Genomic DNA, 14269 nt, shown 5'->3' on the forward strand with positions numbered 1-14269 from the left:
GGGCCGGCCCGGGGGCGCGGGGCCGCGCAGGTACATCTCGGCCGCCCGCCCGCCGAGGCCGGGCCGCGCGCCGCGGGTTGAGTTGTTTCTGTGGTCCCCGCTGCCCTCTCGGTGGTCCCCGCGGGCTGAGCAGCTGGGAGGTGGCTTGCTCCCCTCCGTTAAGGATGACACTCACGTGGGGAGTAGGCTGGGGGGCTACTGTTGAGCGGGAAATCCGCGCCGGGGTCCTCTCCAGCCGGCGGCGTCGGCGCGTGTTGCAATGCACTGCGGAGCCCGGGCGACGGGTCGGGTGGGTGTGGGCGCCGGGCGCGGGGAGTGGGGCGCGGCGCGGCTGGGTGGGCGCGGGGCAGGGCGAGGGGAGAGGAGTGTCTTCGGCTTTGGGAGCCTGGAGTTTTCCTTTGGGCCGAGGGTGGACGCAAGGTTCGTTCTGGTACCGGAATGGGAGGTGGCGAGGTGTCTGTCCAAAGACCAACGCCAAGAAGAGACGAGGGATGCGGGGCTGGGCTCAGTGGTACCAAGGCTGGGACTTGGAAGTAAAACTTTCCTCTTTGGTGAGCTTGAGGTTTGCCTTTGAGAAGGTAAGTGTAGGACTTGAGTGGAGGTGGAGTGGGGAGTCTTGAATGTACTCTGGCAGTGAATTCAACGCCATTAGATTCATTGTTGCTCTATTAAAAGGGTCTTTTGAGTTATGGTTCTGTTCAAGTTTGCTATTATCTGTTATGATCACTTGGGGTTTAATGAGTGCTGTGTTTCCTTTTGAACATATCAGTAACCTATATTGTTGAAGTATGCATAATTATTCATTTCTTTTACAAAAAAAAAAGGACCTATTTTGCTTATTCCAAGGGTAGAAACTTTATGGAAAAAAACAGTTCTATGAACTTTAGCTTTATTCACTCAATTCTAACCCTACCATAACGAGTGGGTAATATGAGGAAATCCGGACACAGAGCGGTGAAGTAATTTACCCAAGGTCGCAGGGTTTTAAATGTTAAAGAGCAGCTGAGCCTTAGGTGAACTCTAAACCAACATATATATATTTTTCATAAAAATAGGACTTCATTGTACTGTCTTTTTTCTTATATATTTGATATGTTGACCACATTTCTACCAAGATGAACCTCATAACTATGTGCTACGTGTTGGGGACAATTAACATTTTCCTAAATTTTAATGGAAATTATGGCAACTATCCTTTGAGCCTTTTCCTTTTGCCCAAACTGACCATTTCCTACAACAATTATGCTTTAAAGTAGTATTTATCAGCTAAGTTAAGATTTTCAGCAGGTAAGATTTATCAGCAAAGTCAATTATTATAAAGCAGGCACCTGAATCTGTATATTTGTTTGCACTTAATTTTAAACTTACTAAGGTATTAGTCTGTTACTTTGCTCAAAGCAGGGCCATCATTTCCTTCCGAACCCCATCTTGCAGAATTTTTGAGCAAGTTTAATCATCTTTAATTCAATCACTCTGACAAGAGCTTAGGCAGTTTTAAAAGAAGAATTATGCAATTCTCTTTCAACTCTCAGTGATTAGAAGCAGGCTGTATTGCGAGGGTGTTCGTGTATGTCATGCCTTTTCACCAGTTATATGTGCTTTAGACAAAGTTGTATAGCAGTGAAGACTGAAATCACATTTTTTCATTAGTACTAAGCTGAAATACTGTAAACGTCTCCACTTGTTCTAAATGATTCATGATGTGAAGAAAGGTCTCAGTGGGGTAAAGCCCAACTGCACATATTTAGAGAATTATGTCTCATCTGAGTTTATCATGGAGCTCTTATAATATTTGTTTTATTAGACAGATATCTCTCTTAGGTCTTCATCTGTTATTTTTTCAAGTAAATTTAATTGCTGTTTCACATAATGAGTTTCAAAATTATTTTGACATTCATAGATTTCCTTAAGTCTGGTTTTCAGTTTCATTAGATTCAGTATACATATATCAAATCCATACTAATTCAACATTACGTGTGAAAAAAGAGTAGACTCTTTTTCTAACTGAAACTACACGGAAACATGATCTTTGGATGTGAAAAGAATTATCTTCAGTAGTTAAACTCTTCCACATCCCAAGGTATGGTCCATCTCTATTTGGGGGTGCTAGAGAGTACTACAGTCAGGAAAGTTGCATTCCATCAGGCACAAACTTTTTTGATATTGAAATTGAAATTTCCATGTCTGTTTATATAAAGTGTTGATGGTTATCAAGGCATAAATCCTATGGAATGTCCATATATCCTTTCTTAACTGACTCATCTGTTCCAGTTTTCCAGTTTCTGTTACTTATTTTAGAAAAAGCATTCTCTCACTACTTTTATCTCACCTGGGAGATTTGACATGACTATTTCCTTTCAAGTCCCCTGCCTCTAGTTTTGGGAGAACTGTGTTGTCTCTGCCTCTTGAGAGGCTCTTTGCTGCAGGGTCTGGGCGGAGAACTGAGGTTGCATGGTGAGTGGAAAAAATGAGTGCGCCCTGCCAGCCCAGGGGCCAGACTTCAATCCAATTGTCAGACACATAAATGGAGTTCTGAAAGAAGGAATGCAGTAAGAATGTGTAATAAAGGATTCCGGACTAGACAGGGAGGTTTGGAACAAGATGTATTAGAAGTCCCCTGTTTACAGAGACATAATGTATGAGGAGGGGTTTACGAAGATTTATTTTTAAAATTAATTTTTATTTGGTATATAGTTGCTTTACGATGTCGTGTTAGTTTCTACTGTATAGCAGAGTGATTCAGACGTACATAATACATATGTGTGCTCATGCTCAGCCGTGACCAACTCTTTGTGACCCCTTGGACTGTAGCCCGCCAGGCTCCTCTGTCTGTCGAATTTTCCAGGCAAGAACACTGGAGTGAGTTGCCATTTCCTTCTCCAACAGATACACGTATCCCCTCCCTTTTGGACTTTCTTCTCATTCAGGTCACCACAGTGCATTAAGTTGAGTTCCCTGTGCTATCCCATGTGTTCTTACATGCTTTCCTCAATGTTTTCTGAATTAGAGACCTATGTCTCCCTCTAGTTACCTTTACACATTTCTGTTCACCATTAGATACATTATTTCCCCTCATTATACACCTTTGGTCATAGAGAAGATCACAAAAATCCTTTTCACAGTACTTTTTACAGCCTGTAGAGAGCATGTACTACCCTTCCCTGGTTATTACTCTATTTTCGAAGAGATATTTACATTTAATGAAGGAGAACCATTGTCTTTCTTTGCCGTAACAACAACTTTAAATTTTAAAGAAATAGTTGTGTGTGTGTGTATATGTGTTTGCTTGTTGTTAAAGTGGCAGGATGTCTCAAAATAGAAATGTAATTGATTTATCACACATCCATAAGATTCCCAGAAGTGTCTGTAGGAAGAAAAGAGGCACCAGAGTAAGAGAGGTGAGCTTAAGTGTTGAGTGTGCTGAGGAAATGTGTATTAATAATGTAAAGCAAACATAATAATAACGAAACTCATCAACTACTGTGTGCCGGACATCTTCTGTGGCTCTGTATAAAGTAACTCAGGTATTCTTCACAGTAGCCAAATGAGGGCTGCCTGTATTACCATTACCCCCATTTTACAGAGGAGGAAACTGAGGCATCGAGGAGGACGGTAATCCTGGCCACTGTCACACAGGTAGAAATTCTGAATCTAACGTTCATGCTGTTAACTGGTAACATGTAATATCTGGTTCATAGTTTTATTAATGCATTAAGTCCCCATCATTGTTAAAAATCATAACTCCTCCTCAACTGATCGTTTGGTTACTTTTCCTAAAATTCAAACAAGTGGAAAAACATAACTTCCCTTATGTCAGTGCTTTTTGCTGCATATTTTACATGCAAAATATCTAAAGCAAGGACAGGTATTGATATATAAATGCCTAAAGCCTGGCAACAGCTGGATTATGGGGAATTTCTCATTATATATTGTGTATTTTTGAATTCAAAAATAGTAACTTCAGCACCATTTGAAACTGTTGAAATTTCTAATATCACAGATATATACTTTGGCATTTCAAATAATTAGGTAGATATCTTTAACAGTTGGAAGTTCTATGACCGTTAATAAACTTAAGAATTTAAAGTCATCTCTTTCATCTACCCCCAGTGTTGTTGTTCAGAGTACTGTGTACTGCAACGGGGATATAAAATATAATATAAAAACACCTGTTGAATTACGTTGGTAAAATTTAAAAGTCCATGTTAATCTTTACATTGGGAGCTTATGACATGACTCATAGTTATTTTAACTATTAGTTACTTAAAATATTAGTTATTTTAAAATAAACTCAGTTATTTTAAATATTATCCAAATAATAAAAACACATGGCACATGTGATTAGTAAGGTAGAGCACTAATGGGTTAGGTGTGCTGATGCATGTAAAGGTTTATGCACAGTGTTTGAAGGTGTCAATCAGTGTTATTGCTCCTTGAAAGTACTGGGTCATATGTAACTGATACGGGCTTCCCAGGTGGCACTAGTGGTAAAGAACCCACCTGCCAATGCAGGAGACATAAGAGAGATGAGTTCAGTCCCTGGGTTGGGAAAATTGCCTGGAGGAGGGGATGGTAACCCACCCCAGGATCCTGGTCTGGAGCATCCCATGGACAGAGGATCCTAGCAGACTACAGTTCATAGTGTTACAGAGTCAGACAGGACTGAAGCAAATTAGCACCCACACATAGGCATTTGATATGATTAATGTTACTGTTAACGATGACTCACAAGTAATACTGAGTGCATATATACAAATACTCAACTATCTTCTTTGAAGTTGTTGGAAACATTCTAGGCAATGTGTACATTTTCTGTAACTCATGGAGAATGTGATACATTATTTCTCTATATGCTCCCCACCATACAGAGCATCACAGAGTAATTAATAAAATGTTATTCCAGTTTATATCTAAGGAAAGAGACCCAAAGCTTGATTTTGTGTGTGTGTGTGTGTGTGTGTGTGTATGTACTATCAGAGTGGAAGTTACCATCATATACAACAATGAATAATTCATTAATTGTAGTTTACAGTTTGATGCCATAGTGCACTATCCTATTGCAAAGAGTTTTGTGTGTTTAATGTAAACACAAAATATGTTACTCAGTTATAATAGTTTAGGTTATTCAGTCATAGCAAACAGCTACAATCTTGGGTACTGAAATGAGCATAGATTTATTTCTTGCTAATGCTTTGTGCCCTGTTGGCCAATAAAACACAAAATATGTTACTCAGTTATAAAAGTTTAGGTCATTCAGTCATAGGAAACAACTAAAATCTTGGGTACTGAAATGAACATAGATTTATTTCTTGCTAATGCTTTATGCCCTGTTGGCTATTTTACATCTTCCTCACATGGAAACCCAGGCTTATAAAACCCCTGTCATCTACAGCATCCCCATCACTGATTCATCAAACACATGGAAACATGGTGGGTCACTCACAAATTCTTAAAAGGCTTTGATCAGAAGGAGCACCCACTACTGCTACTCATATTTTATTGGCCAGAGCAAGTCCTATGACCACTCCTAACTTGAAGATGAAAGAGAAGTGCCGTTTTATCAGATACTCAGATGGAAGTAAACTGCACTATTAGTGAACACACCTAATTGTTACCGGATGAATTTATCCAATTCACGTCAATAGTTTTTATCACATAAAGATAACTTATGATTTTATGTAGCAATTGTGTTTTAGAATTTTAACCTAGAAAGCCAATTCCTGCATTAAACCGCCAGCAAAGGAAGTAGAGTCTAAACTTATAAAATTGATGATATCCCTCTTTGTCAGCGGGGGTTGGATTTAGTCAAGGAATGTCAATAAAACTCTGATTTGAATAAACGCAGGAGATAGCCTTTCTGACAACAAGCACAAGTCAAGAACGGTGCCAAGATCTGCATTGTAGCTGTGTTTTCCGAACAGATTTGATAGTATCAACATGATACAGAAAACTGAACAACCACGTGTGTATCTTTTTGTCACCTGCACCAACACGAACAGAAGTGTTAGATGTGTTACTGTATATTGTTATAAAAAGTAATACAGGTAAACATATCAATCATACTGTATGATTATTTTACATTGACAAACATAACCTGAAAAGAGAGACTGTATCTAATCCATGTGTTTAATGCTATAAATTTCCTGAAAGCACTGCTATTGTTGAGTCCCATATATTTTGGTATGTTGTGTTTTCATTTTAATTTAGCTCAAGTACTAGTTTCAAAATTTCTCCTGAGATTTCCTCTTTGATCTGTGGGGTTATTTGGAGGGTGGCATTTACTTTCCAAATGTTTGGAGATTTCTCTTGTCATCTTTCTCCGTTTTGGTCAGTTCAGTTCAGTCACTCAGTCGTGTCCGACTCTTTGTGACCCCATGAATCGCAGCACGCCAGGCCTCCCTGTCCATCACCAGCTCCTGGAGTTCACTCAGAGTCGCGTCCATCGAGTCAGTGATGCCATCCGGCCATCTCGTCCTCTGTCATCCCCTTCTCCTCCTGCCCCCAATCCCTCCCAGCATCAAAGTCTTCTCCAATGAGTCAACTCTTCGCATGAGGTGGCCAAAGTACTGGAGTTTCAGCTTTAGCATCAGTCCTTCCAAAGAAATCCCAGGGTTGATCTCCTTCAGAATGGATTGGTTGGATCTCCTTGCAGTCCAAGGGACTCTTAAGAGTCTTCTCCAACACCACAGTTCAAAAGCATCAATTCTTTGGCGCTCAGCCTTCTTCACAGTCCAACTCTCACATCCATACATGACCACAGGAAAAACCATAGCCTTGACTAGACACACCTTAGTCGGCAAAGTAATGTCTCTGCTTTTGAATATGCTATCTAGGTTGGTCATAACTTTCCTTCCAAGGAGTAAGTGTCTTTTAATTTCATGGCTGCAGTCACCATCTGCAGTGATTTTGGAGCCCAAAAAAGTAAAGTCTGACACTGTTTCCACTGTTTCCCCATCTATTTCCCATGAAGTGATGGGATCGGATGGCATGATCTTCGTTTTCTGAATGTTGAGCTTTAAGCCAACTTTTTCACTCTCCTCTTTTACTTTCATCAAGAGGCTTTTTAGTTCCTCTTCACTTTCTGCCATAAGGGTGGTGTCATCTGCATATCTGAGGTTATTGATATTTCTCAGAGAACCTTATTTCTTGTGTTATCTTTCCCCATTTCAGTCAGAGAATACACTGTGTATGATTTCAGGCTTTTAAAATTTGTTTAGATTTATGTTATGGCCCAGAATGTTGTCTGTCTTGGTTTATGTCCCATGGACACTTGAAAAGTGTGTGCATTTCACTGTTTTTTGATAGAGTGTTATATAAATGCTTGTTAGATCCTGTTGGTTGATGGTGCTGATAAATTCTTATATATCGTTACTAATTTAATGTCTAGTTGTTTTATTCATTGTTGAAATAATTTGTGAAATTTCCAATTATAATTTTTATTTCTCTTTTCACGTCTATTAGTTTGACTATACTTTGCAGCTCTCTTGTTTGGTATATATAAATTTAGGATTGCTATGTCTTGGTTTATTGATTATTTTATCATAACATGATACTCCTTTTTATATGTGATAATTTTATTTGCTTAAAGTCTACTGAATCTGATACTAATATAGACATTCCTTTTATTTGATTGATGTTTACATGATTTTTTTTTAACCTTCTACTTTCAACCTGCCTGTATCATTATATTAGATCTGAATTCTTTGTTCCTACGTTACCAGTGGGTTACATATTTTAATTGATTTTGCAAATCTCTATTTTTTCATTTGTATATTTACACATTTACATTTTATTAAGACTGTATGTCTGCCATTTTAATTTTTGGATTTTTTCCTCTCGGTTTTTGTTTGTTTTAGTTTCTCTGGGTTTTTTCCTTCCTATCAGTTAGTTGAGCATATATAGAATTCCATTTCTATTTATCTGTAATGTTTTTAAGTGTATCTATTCATATAGACTTTTAATGAGTACTCTGAGTATTACATCATGATACATGTAATTTATCACTGCCTACCACTGTTGTCATTTCTTCAATTACAGTGAAGCATAGAAACTTTGCCTTTTTTATGTACCTTTATCCTCTTCCATTAGTAGTAAAATTCTCTAAACTATTTCCTCTGCATACATCAGAAACTGTTACAAGTTTTGTTTCAACTGTCAAACACAGGTCAGAGAGCTCAAGAGGAGCAAGAAAAATTCATGGTTTTATTGATATTTTCACCTACCATGTTCTTTCTTCTTTCTTGATATTCCAGCGTTCTTCTTTTATTGCTTTATTTTGTTTCTAAACCTCCCCCTAGCCTTTCTTTTAGAGCTGATAGGCCTCCTCTTGTGATATGTCTTTGTTTTCCTTCATCTAAGAATGTTTTGTTCCCCTTCATTCCTGAAGGATATTCTAACTGGATACAGGATCCTGGGTTGACAGTTCTTTTTTTTTCTTTTTAAGCACTCAAAATATTCTGCCACTTCCTTATGGTCTCTGTGTTTCCTAATGAGAAATCTTATTTTGTTCTAATTGGTTTTCTCCAATAGGTAAAGTGTGATTTATCTCTTGTTCTTTTCAAGATTTTTGTTTATTTGTTCTTAGTTTTCATAAATTTGACTATGCTGAATCTTGGTATGTACTTTCGAGGTTTTCTGTTTGGCGTTCAGATTCATGAGTCTAAAGACTTACGGCTTTTGTCACCATCTAAGAAATTCTCATCCGTTATTTCTTTGGGTACTTTTTGATCCCTGTCCATTTTCTTTTCTTCTCCCACGCCTCTGAGACTTGAATATGAGGTCTTTTGTTACAGACACACAATGTGTTAGTTTCCTATGGCTGCTGTAACAAATTACCGAAAACATGGTGCTTTACAACACATTTATTCTCTTACGGAGGTGGAGACCAGAAGTCAGAAGTCAGCTTCACTGGGCTCAAGTCAAGATGTTGGGAGGACTAGTTCCTTCTGACGGCTCGTGGGGACGGTACCTCTCTTTCGCATTTTCTAGCTTCTGGGGGCCACCAGTATTCTGTGACTCTCAGTCCCTTTTTCGTGTCACTCCAGTGTCTTGCTTCTCTAATCACATCTTCCACTTCATTTTCTATGGTCAACTCTCTTTTTGCCTCCCTCTTTTAAGGATACTGTGATTACATTTAGGTCTCGCCTGGATAGTCCGTGATAGTCTCCCTATCTCAAGATCTTTAATTTCCATACTATCTACAAAATCCCTTTTGCTATGTAAGGTTACATTCACAGCTTCCAGGGATTATTAAGGCCAACCTGAATATCTCTGGGATCCTACCATACATGGGTTTCTGAGGCTTTGTTGTTGGTTTTGGTTTGTTTTCTCTATTGTTTAGATGGGGTAATTCCAGTTGTTCTGTCATACAGCTAACAGATTCTTTCCTCAGTCACTTTCATTATGTTATTGAGCCCACCCATTAAATTTTATATTTGGTTATTGATATTTTCTTCAGTTCTAAAATTTCCATTTAGTTCTTATTTGTATGTTCTCTATTTTAGCTGACACTTTCTACTTTTTCATTTGTTCATAATTTCTCACTGAAGTATTTGTTTAAAAAATATTTTAAAAGCTTTGCTGCTTTAAAAACTTTGTCAGATAATTCTAACATTCCTCTCATCTAATTATGGGCATCTATCATTGTCTTTTTATATTCAGTTTATGTAATTGATTGATGTCCTTGATTCTTGGTTTGATGAATGATTTTCAACTGAAATCTGGCCATTTTCTTATTAAGTTAAAAGACTTTGGATCTTATTTAAACCTGTTTTAGCTAGCTTTCAGTAACATCACCCCAGTGGGTGAAATGAGAATGGTGCCACCTCATCACTGCCAGTGGGTGCAGAAGTGAAGGCTTCTTACCCAGTCTCCCTTGTCATGTGATATGTAATATGGAGGGGGCTCCATATTATTGTGGGAAAGAGAATGAATTCGGGCTCCTCACTAGGTCTTCACTGGTACCTCCCTTTCTGTTTCCCATGTGGCCTCCCCTGGCAACATCAGGACAGGGAGGTGGTCACTGCTGGGCCACAGTGATAGTCCTTACTCTCCAGTAGCCCCCCATGATACCACCCAGTGGGGAGGAGGAGGGGAGACTTGGTACTGCCAGGTGGAGGTGGAAGTAGCCCCCCATGGTACCACCCAGTGGGGAGGAGGAGGGAAGACTTGGTACTGCCAGGTGGGGTGGAAGTTCAGGCTCCCCGTATGGCCTCCATTGAGTCTCATTACCACCCACTTGATAGGAATGAAAGTCCCAACTCCCTACTTGGTCTTTTGTGACATCACCTTGATGGAGGTAAGGGGAGTTGGGGTATGCTGTTTCAGCCTGGTGAGGGTGACAGGCTAGGCTCCCTACTTGGCCTTTGTTGGTATGGAAGTGGTGGGGCCACATTTTTTTTTCTGTCTCATATAGCTGGAAGAGAGCAATTACTCATTGTAAAAGTTTATTTTTTGTTTGTTTGTTTTGCTTTGTTGTTCCTTTCTTGGTCCTTTGGCTGAAAGAGCATGCTTTTGGTGGTGTGCCATTTTTCATCTGTGCCTTTTGGCATATCTAGGTTTCTGGTTTTTTATATCCTTATCTGGTAATATATGAAGCAATGCAAAAATCCAGGGAACTCACCACCATGTCATTCCTTGGGCCCTGAGTTCCACTACCTGGGTTTGCCTTCTCTCTAACTTTCAGTCTTTGTAAGTTTATTTTATGTGCAGCGTCCAGGGTTTAGGGTTGTACCTGGTGAAAGGAAGAGGGAAAAGTACTTTTGCTTCATCTTCACAGATGTCTACTCCACATTTTTTCTGCAAGGGTAAATTGAAAAATATCCCTCAACATTGATTCTCAGAGGATGAAGCTCAGGGGATTACTACTGATCTGTTTCTGAATAATAACCACTTTACAGATCAGCAGGATGAGAGAGTACTTGGACAGGGATGCAAATAGGATTACAGAACATTCCATCAATGCTGAGGTTCAGGGATCACGTGGAGGTCCTCTTACTCCTCCAAACCACGGCTTTCTCCTCTCCTGGGAAACCATGACTGCAGGGTGTAGCAAGGTTGGAAACTTTCCCCAATCTCATAGGCTGTCTTTTCTGGCAGGATTCTGGAACTATACTGTCCGAGCCCCTCCTAAATTCTCACAAAGTGTTCTCCGTTCCCAGGAACATTATCCATCTGAAATGCAATTTTCAACCAGAAAGCATGTGGTAAAATGTGGCTTAGCTAGGAAGAAAACAGAGAACCCAAAAATCCACATTTAAACTCTTAAGAAGCACCTCCTAGCGAGCACTCATGTTAATTTCATTTCATATAAAATTATACATTAAAAATAAATGTATGGATTTTGTCAAGTTGTTTGATCACTACTCAGGAGATTAAGTTCAAGAGATGGGGCTATGGGTTTTCTGCTTAAAATCAATATTCTGAGGAAGAATAGTTGGTGGGGAGGCGATTACAAAGAACTGTCTAGGGAAGTTCTCCCAAGAGACAAATCAAGTTAATGACGTTGTATTTAACCCTGAAGGTCTCACAGTAGTAGCGCAGTGGTTCTCAAACAGCAGTCCTTTGGCAGCACCTGTACAACCTGAGAACTCTGAATGCAGATTTCTCAGCAGTCTCTTGCGACAAGCCCTCCAGGTGCTTTATGATGCCTCTTCACCTGGAAACCGGGAACCAGAGCAGCCTCTCCAAGCACTGAAGGAAACATTAAATGTGTGCTTTTCATGATTCTCTCTTCCTTTGTTTTGGCTGCTCTGGGTCGTCATTGCTGTCCTTGGGCTTTCTCTAGTTGTGGGGAGTGGTTACCCTTCTTTGCAGTGCACGGGTTTCTCATTGTGGTGGTTTCTCTTGTTGCCAGCATGGGCTCTAGGCCCGCAGGTTTCAGTAGTTGCGGTATGCAGACTTACACTACCCTGCAGCCTGTGAATCCTCCTGGACCAAGGATCAAACCCATGTACCCTGCATTGGCAGATGGATTCTTAACCACTGGACCACCAGGGAAATCCCTTTTTCATGATTCTTGACTCATCCATTTAGGTTTTTAGAAAATCTATTTAGCATGTTTAACATTCAGCATGTTTTAAGTGTACATGTTTTTTTCAAGGAAATGTCCTAAAGAAATTAAACACTTATCACCCCAAAGGGTCTCTTTTGTTGAAGATGTCTCAGTGATTTGCACAATTATTTTGTATCCTTAACCCAAACAGTCATGACTGCTGCATGTCTCATTCCGTGATGGAAACCAAAAAATGCAGCCACGCCTACACTTCCCTGCCTTGGTTCTGCGTAGCTGCTGAGTCTCACGTTAATGGGTTTTTCTGGCTGTCTTCATGACGTTTTCTGGGGCTGACACCAGGCATGAGGATATTTGGAGGCGAGGGTGGGAGCGTCTCTGCATCCCTTGAAGAAGATTCATTTTGGGAGAGCTTGTCACACAGTATTGTTAGAGACAGACACATATGCAGATGTCCGGATTCATCATTGTCATTACCACATCAGCTCCACTATGGGGGAGTCACTGTCTGTTGCAGGCTGGCATTTTTCTCTGGGGTCATATGAGATTAAAGGGAATCGTGGCTCCAAGGTTGTCCTTAGGAAAGAGAAGCTACATTCCTGAATAAAGAGTTTATATTTGGGGTGCAGTTACAAACCCCAGGATGGAGTAAGACAAAATCAATTAAGAAGTAAATGGTAAAAGATGAAAAACTATTTTCTGATGGTAATAAAATACAGATAGATTCCCCAGTGGCTCAGATAGCAAAGAATCTGCCTGCCATGCAGGAGACCTAGGTTTGGTCCCTGGGTCGGGAAGATTCCCTGGAGAAGGAAATGGCAACAACCCACTCCAGTAATCTTGCCTAGGGAATCCCCATAGACAGAGGAGCCTGGTGGACTACAGTCCATGGAGTTGCAAAGAGTTGGATACGACTGAGCGACTAACACACCATGGCATATAGTCCTAAATACAGTTCAGTTTCATTTTAAAGATGGTGTTTTATGTTCACGCTTTCAATTAGCAATTCACTAAACATAGAGAACATAATAGATTTGCGTTTACTTAGACCCATGACTTTGGGTGACTAATATTTTAGATTTTTGATCATCACATTTTACTATATGTAATTTTTAAATATATTTTTTGGTGTCTATAAATCATAAATTTCAGTTCCACATACCTTTTACTCCCCACACCTTTTTAAAGATGTCTTTTTTTTCTTTTTATAAATAAATCAGGGGGATGGGTCAAGAACAGTTTATCTGCTTTTGATTTAAAATGACCCTTTCCCTGGTGATCTTCCAGTTAAGATTCTGTGCTTCCACTGCCAGATGTATAGGTTCTATCCCTGGTCAGGGAGCTAAGATTCTTCTGCATGCTGCGTGGCCCTGCCAAAAAAAAAAAAATTAATGGCACACATTGTGGGTCCAGAAAAATACTATTCTCTTACCCTTTCAACATTCCCCACTACCAGTTGTATTGTGTTTTTCATTCCTTCTGTTCCCTTTGTGCCTTCAAGCTGATTATATTTTTCATTTACTCATCCTGCTCGGGTGTTTAAATGGTTGTGCCTCAACATTGTTTTGGGGAGAAGACTTTTCCAAACCTTCATTATACAGCGTTTGTTAAATAAGACCATTTGGGCAGGTTGGAGGAGCCACTCCTTAGAAAACATATTTTGAAATGGTGGAGCAGATGTGTTCTCTCACACACTCATCCTTTATAAATAAAAGCCCCTAGCCCTGGTGGTACTAGTCAGATGTGTTCTTTCTCAGAGGGATCACTTGGTTGGCATTTTTAAATGTGGTGGTTTAATCATCACCAAAATGCTTAGGTAAGGCTTAAATATGAAGACAAATAGTTCCTCTCCAATAAATGGGGGCAAGGAGAGGGGGATTCAAGAAGGGAAGTATCTTCTGCGGGCAGTCATCCAGATTTTTCCACACAGTGTTAGTTTCTATTTATACACACAAAACGTGTCAGGTGGTTTTTTTTTTCCAGATGCAGATAAATTCTGACTCTTCCTTTTAACCTAAACACTGCCCAAGTAATGTTTACCATGAGATTGCATTCAAAATAATATTTCTGCTAATGCTGCTAAACAGCTTTTAGGAAGTGATATATGAGTCAGGTTGATGTTGAGTCTTTGATCAAACTATGAATCAGATTTTTAAAACCGGAAAGCATTTCAAAGCATCTGACTGCTCTTTTTTGTTTTCCTCAATGTCAGTGTGGTCTGTTTGTGCATTTTTTTCATTTTCTTTTTTTGCTCTTCTT

At 39.6% G+C, this 14269-nt stretch overlaps 1 protein-coding gene across 1 annotated transcript in view; it reads left to right on the top strand.

Annotated features, from left to right (window-relative positions):
• The window catches only part of DTNA (dystrobrevin alpha), a 443139-nt gene that overhangs the window by 696 nt on the left and 428174 nt on the right, over positions 1-14269 (top strand). The gene's annotated exons all lie outside the window — the stretch shown is intronic.

This window comes from Oryx dammah, unplaced genomic scaffold, assembly GCF_014754425.2.
Source record: "Oryx dammah isolate SB20612 unplaced genomic scaffold, SCBI_Odam_1.1 HiC_scaffold_22, whole genome shotgun sequence".
In the NCBI taxonomy this organism is placed as follows: domain Eukaryota; kingdom Metazoa; phylum Chordata; class Mammalia; order Artiodactyla; family Bovidae; genus Oryx; species Oryx dammah.